Here is a 6,138-nt window from a genome sequence, read left to right as displayed (position 1 = left end):
ACTTGCCTAGAAAATATGTCACATGTTAGCAAAGAAAATGGCAATAATGCAATAATAATGGCTGAATTCAAGTAAACACATTCTGACTTTTTGAAACAGGTAGAAAGAGCGCTCAGGGAAAGCTTATTCCAGGCCACGGCTGTACAATAAATAGTGAGTTTGGAATTAAGTCAGCAAGATCCTGGGTGGGAGGGTGGGGTGGGGTAAGGAGAGGGAGTTTAAATGCACTCTTCTCTCCAATCAGGCTTTTTTGTTTGTCTTGTTTCTTGAGGATTTTCAATAGGCGTTAGAAGACTAGGATAGCAATACTTGAAAATACTGCTTTCAAGGTGGAAGATTTTTACTGAAACAATTAAAAATGGATGTTGTTTATTGTGTGTTTTGTCCAGTGCTATAGCAAATTCGGAGCCCAGTGAAACCAACAGGCAAAACTGTGGATTTCAGTGGCTTGGATTTCGGGCAGGAGTGGTAATTTTGCAAGAGTGCTTTAATCTGTATCAAATAAATAAGGCTTTATTAATGCCTCAGGCATGTTTGCAAGTAGTAATGCAGTTTTAAGCACTTACTATAAACATTGGAAGGCTGATTGTTGTCGGTTGAAAGAGGGAGTATTATAAAATCCACCGGGTACAAAAATGCAGTAGAATAAGTGTTTTGCTACAATTTTGTGACTTCTGATAGAGGATTGTTCCAAATTCCCACAGTAAACTTTGCTATGAAAGTTGCAGGCTGCATGTATGTGTGTTTAGTTTTCATAGAACTACTGACTAGGAGAGAAGGGAAAATTCCGCTGGTTTTGTTCTGTGGGAAAGTGCCAGTTCTACGTGCCAGTATTGTCTTATTAAAAAATATTTTTGAGCATTTAAAAATAACATATGATATGCAGTCTATCTTTTTTCCCCTTGCCAACCACCTTGAATTTTTATCTTGTATTAATTTTGAAAATTTGTCTTGGTTTAATGGAAATAAATGTTATTGATTTAAGAAGTGTGTGAGTTTTTTATAGATACTTATAAGAACTAAGTAAGTGTGTAAATGTCTTTTGATGGTCTCGATCATGCATGTGTATTTGTGATTACATTGCAGCATCATGGTACAGGCTTTCTATCTGTCAAGAACAGGATATGGTTGAATGCGGAGCTACTCCAAATCTACGAGAACTTAAAAGAATTTTTATCTGCCTTGAGTTTTGAAGCTGGATTAAAAGTTCATGAGTGAGCTGCCCTACAAATGACCCAAGTATGCGAAATGTCAAACTAAGCTATGTTAAAAACATGTTTAACTTTGCCTTCCACTGCCACAGTGCTGATCATACCATTTAAACAGTCTGTTAGATCTATGAATAGGATTAGTTGCCATGATTCTGTTTCTAGAAACTGCTATATGGATGTCCTGTGTATGTGCAGTTGGTATACTGGGAAGACTACAGTGTACGTCCCACTGTCACATGTGTGTTTAAACTAACTCGCTGCACTGTGGAGCCGTGCCTGTTTGCTTGATGTCCAGAAATCTTGGAGAAAGGGCCAGAATTTTAAATTCAGCCACAGTAATGGCTCCAAGAGAAAAAGGCGACGTGTTAGGAGAAACATGGACATAGAGTTGCCCCAGTCTGTAAACACTGAAGTGTGAATAGCATGGGCATATTTGATGTGACTGAGAGGACGCTTTCTCTTTGCCAGAAGGGAATCAATTTGTTTAAAAACATTGTCTCCTGTTCTTGTTGAGTGTACGGACATACTGTATTGTGTTGGGGAAACTGCTCCTGTGCATCAGATGCTTGCTTGAGGCATTACGTGAAGGTCCCTGCTTCCGTTTAGGCACCTCCTTCTCCGCTCTAGGCAAATGTAAAACCTTAAGCTGTTATTGATGTCCAAGAGAGCAGCATACATAGACAAATACTGAAGACGTTCCTCCTGCAGCTGTTCTTGGTGAAATCTAATCTGTATGAACTGTACCACTGTGTTCTGAGTTTGTTCTTTTTTTCCTAATAATTAGGAAGTAAAGAAGGCTGCACTCAAATTTATCTTACTGCAGGAATAGATTTACTGTTGAATCCCCTCTTGGCTATCTCTATAAATAAAACCCCCAAAGGCTTTTCCAGGCTTGAGCCAAGTGACAGCATGGAATAGCTGTGTCCCTGAGGTTACTGTCTCGTCCTGCCTTTGAGCATCATGATGGTGAGGTTGATGGAACCATCAGCCAGTCTGAAGGCTACAGCAACTGACACAAAGTTGCACAGGACTGCATGAGCTCTTCTACTGTGGGAATCGCGAGGACTTTGGGTACTAATTTGATAGGTGCTGCTGCTGTTGAAAGTGGGCAGCATCCTCAGTTTGGGGAGGACTCCCACACAGCCCTTAGTAGATGCCTGTCGCTCATCAGTCTGGCGTGGGAGAGGTGTGTGTCCTGCTGTTTTCCGTTGTTGTGCCCTGTGTGCTCAGCAAGCAACGCTGTCCCCAGTGATATAGCTGGATGCTGGGCTGATGTATTTTCGTTAGTGGTGTTCAATGCCAGTTGAAAAAATTAGTTTCCACCACCCCACCCTTGCCGGGTTGTATTCCTGCCTGTTCTATAGCTTGTTTGGTGTTACAAATCCTCTCACCTTAAATGATGTCTCCATTTTTTTGCTAAGCATAGAAAACAAATGAACTTCATCTGAACACTGTTCGGGGCCTAATTCCATTATGGGCCATAGGTGGCAATGTCTGAGACTATCATGGTGTTTGGGCTTGGAGTGCTGATCCCCGAGAACAACAACCGAGCAGGAAGGCAGAATCCTGCGTGGCAGCCTTGGACTAGGACCTCCCAGCTAAACAGCTGTTGCAGCTTACAAAGAGTGGCTAACAGCATTGCGCTGCATCCGAGCAGCAGTTTTCATTTTACGCCTGCCTGTAGGTGACTAACATACAAACCCAGTGCAAAAGCAAACGTGTACACTAATGGCCTTCTTCCTTCAGCTTCTAGGTTGCCTCCCCGTAGATAATGAGGGAGATCTTTCTGGAGTTTTATCCTCTAAGGTCTCATGCCGCTTCTCATCACTGAGCTTCTCTAGCTCTCTGGGATGCCTCTTGCTAACAGAGGTCCCAGAAAATGTTGAAGCCTCTTTGCCTTCACTGTGATTTGGAATACCCAAAAGTAGATCTTCATTAGTGGATTAAGATTCCAGCACATAAATATTTCCAGTGGTCAAGAGGATTGGTTGCTAGAAAAACATTTTGGTACGAATACCGGCTTATGTAGCCTCTGGCCTGGCTATGATAGCACAAAGGTACGTGATGCTGTTCAGCGAAGAAGATCTGGAAACTTCTCTTCCTTTTTCTTCGTCCCAGGTGGTTATTTTGTGCACAGATCCGTCTTCCGTATTTTGCCACATAACCTTGCTAAGGTCTGGTCATCATGGATACAGGGAACAATCAGGCAGGGGAGGAAAAATAACTGCCTGAGATTGGCTCTAGTAATAATGCTGCTGAATGCATAATCATGGCTGGATGGGGCCTTTGTTCAAACATGATTGAACTTCTTTTAATATTTTTTAATCGCTTCTGCTTGAATTGCTCCCACGTTTTCATTTCAATTATTTAAGGCTGGGAAAGCACAATGATAACGTTATTTTTAGTTACTCTATTCAATTTTATTATGTCTTGTATTTTCATTCAATCTATAGTAATTACTTTAGTATCCATGGTGACAAAACATGCTAGCACAAATATGAAGAGACCTTGGTCTGGCAGCAGTTTCCTTACTGTGTAATCAGTTGCTCCTTTGAACTAAAGGCATATTTACCTCCAAATGATTGAAACAAACTGCATGATCAGCTGTATCGTTTGTAGTCTTTGAAAGTTCTCTGCAAGCTTTTAGTATCTTTTTTTTTTTTTCTTTTTCCAGGAAACTTCATTGAAGTAAAATGTTTTAACTGCCTGCTAAATCTATTTTCAATGTATACAATCTGTAAAATACTAGGCACACTTCAGAGGTGTCTGCTTTCACCGCATCAAATACTAACTACTGTTTTCACGACAGAAATTCTGTACTTATTCCTTGTGGAACAGAGTTATGAGAAGACACTCTGCCATCGTTATGAGATCAAAAGGGGCGATGCTGGTCCCTTTGCCTTTTGACACCCCATTTAGTTTTCTTTCCCAGAGAATATGTAGGTTTCTCTCATATGGGTCAGGACATCTTGCTCATTTATTTATTCTCATCTCTGTGTTGAATATCAAAATAAAAATAGGCTTTGCTATTTGTGCTGTAACACAAAAAGTGATATTTCCTTATTGGTTTATTTTATTGCCCAAAAGGGACTTTGATCTCTCAAGCTGAAAATGATCAGCACGTTTGATAGTTTGTGGATTGCTCTCAAAGGCTTATTCCAGTCTTTCGCCTTGTTCTCACTGAAGCATTTGTCAAGATAACAACTAACTTATGATATGGCAAATTAAATGATTCTTTACGAATACTGTATATGAGAAACAACCATCTGTGTTTGCCTTCAGTAGGATATTTTTTCTGCAGTGCCCATGGAGCTTTCTAGATCTCTGGTTTTTGCTTTGATCGGTTGGGTTACGTTCATCTGTCTCGATGCACAAAGTAAGTAGTGTTATTTTTATAAATGCTTGTGAGTCTCTTCCTGCTTTTATTGAAATCGAACAAAATGAAATTTATTAAATTCACATAAATCACAACCCTAGAAGTTTTAAAATACATTGATCTGTTGACTGATAAAATAACATCTAAACAAGCAATCTTCTTGGTGCCCTTGGAAGTGGCCTGTGGACTTTCAGGGGCTCGGTGATCACAAGTTGAAAACCACTGCTTTTGTATGTACAGTGGGTTTTTATAACTTTTCTTTGAACTTTTTTGGGTTTGGTTATTTTGCATCTGCAGCGGACATTAAATAAAATACCTAGGCTGAAGCAGAGTCTGAGGATGTATAGTTCTGAGGTTGGGATCAGTTGAATTCCTTGCTGCTGTTATTCTGCTAAATTAGATTGGAGTAGTTACCGTTTTTACATCTGGTATTCGTTGTAGTGGTAAGGACTCCATTAAAAGTTCTCTTCGGTGTATTGAGGAGAGGGCTTCCAGAAAGTGAAAACTCTGTCATCCGTTAGCTGAATTTGGGAATAGAAACAGTGTCTTCATGCCTAAACTTGAGGTCTTAATACAATTTTGGTCCTTCAAGCCTTCCTAGAGAATCTTCACAACGGTGAAAATGCTCAAGTGTCTTTCCTTTGCTTCTGATAGCTCCAGAGGGTCACCAGGAATGGCTGAGGGAGATTTTTTTCTTGGGGGAAAAAGCAACAAGAGTTTTTATTTAATTATTGAATTTCCTTTGTTCAGCTGTGACGTAGCATTCCAACCACTTTCAAGCTTCCAGTTTCTTGATCTTTTTTCAGCAGTCCAGAGCCCTGCTTTCCAAAGTAGGCTTTTGAATACTCCGAGATGGAGGCAGCGACTTAGACCCATAACCAGCAGCTGCTGACTGTAGAAGTATTCTCTAGGGTTTTGTTCAGTTACTTGTGTAGAAATCTGTCCACTGCTCGCTTATAAATGAGATCCTATAGAGTGGTGCAAATATGAAGGCATCTGCCTAGCCAGGCAAAAATAGCCCACTGCTTCTTTTACCAGCTATCGCTCTGAATACACGGTAAGAATGGCAAGGGGCAGAGCGGGGACACTCTTAGTATTGGTGCAAACCCACGTATGACCACAAAAGTTGCACAGGTACCCATAAGAGCATAGACTGCACTATGGCAGCTTTGCTGAGTAATTCTGGTCAGGGAAGGAGGAAAAAATCTGGTGGATTTCTGGATTTCTGTGTGTATAGTTTGCAGATCTAGGAAAAAAAAAAACTGTCACTTTTTTATCACACCGAGAAAATGTAGGGAGAGGTACAATAAACCACTTATGAAAGCCACTTCTCAGGAAAAAACTATACTTCAAAAGTGCCAACTTCTATAAAAGTTTAAGGAGAATAAATTTCAGGTAAATCTGTCAATGTGCCTTTACCCTAAGCTCTTGGATTCTTGCTAACATTTCAGTGGTGAATAGCTTTGTGGTTACAGTTTTCTTGGGAGTAGAAAACATTTGCAAGGGCAGGGTACAAAAGTAGTTTCGGTTATGATTTCCACAAATGTTTCA

The sequence above is a fragment of the Pygoscelis adeliae genome, unplaced genomic scaffold (assembly GCF_000699105.1).
Source record: "Pygoscelis adeliae isolate BGI_AS28 unplaced genomic scaffold, ASM69910v1 Scaffold122, whole genome shotgun sequence".
Classification (NCBI taxonomy): Eukaryota; Metazoa; Chordata; class Aves; order Sphenisciformes; family Spheniscidae; genus Pygoscelis; species Pygoscelis adeliae.
Note: the sequence above shows the minus strand (reverse complement) of the source record.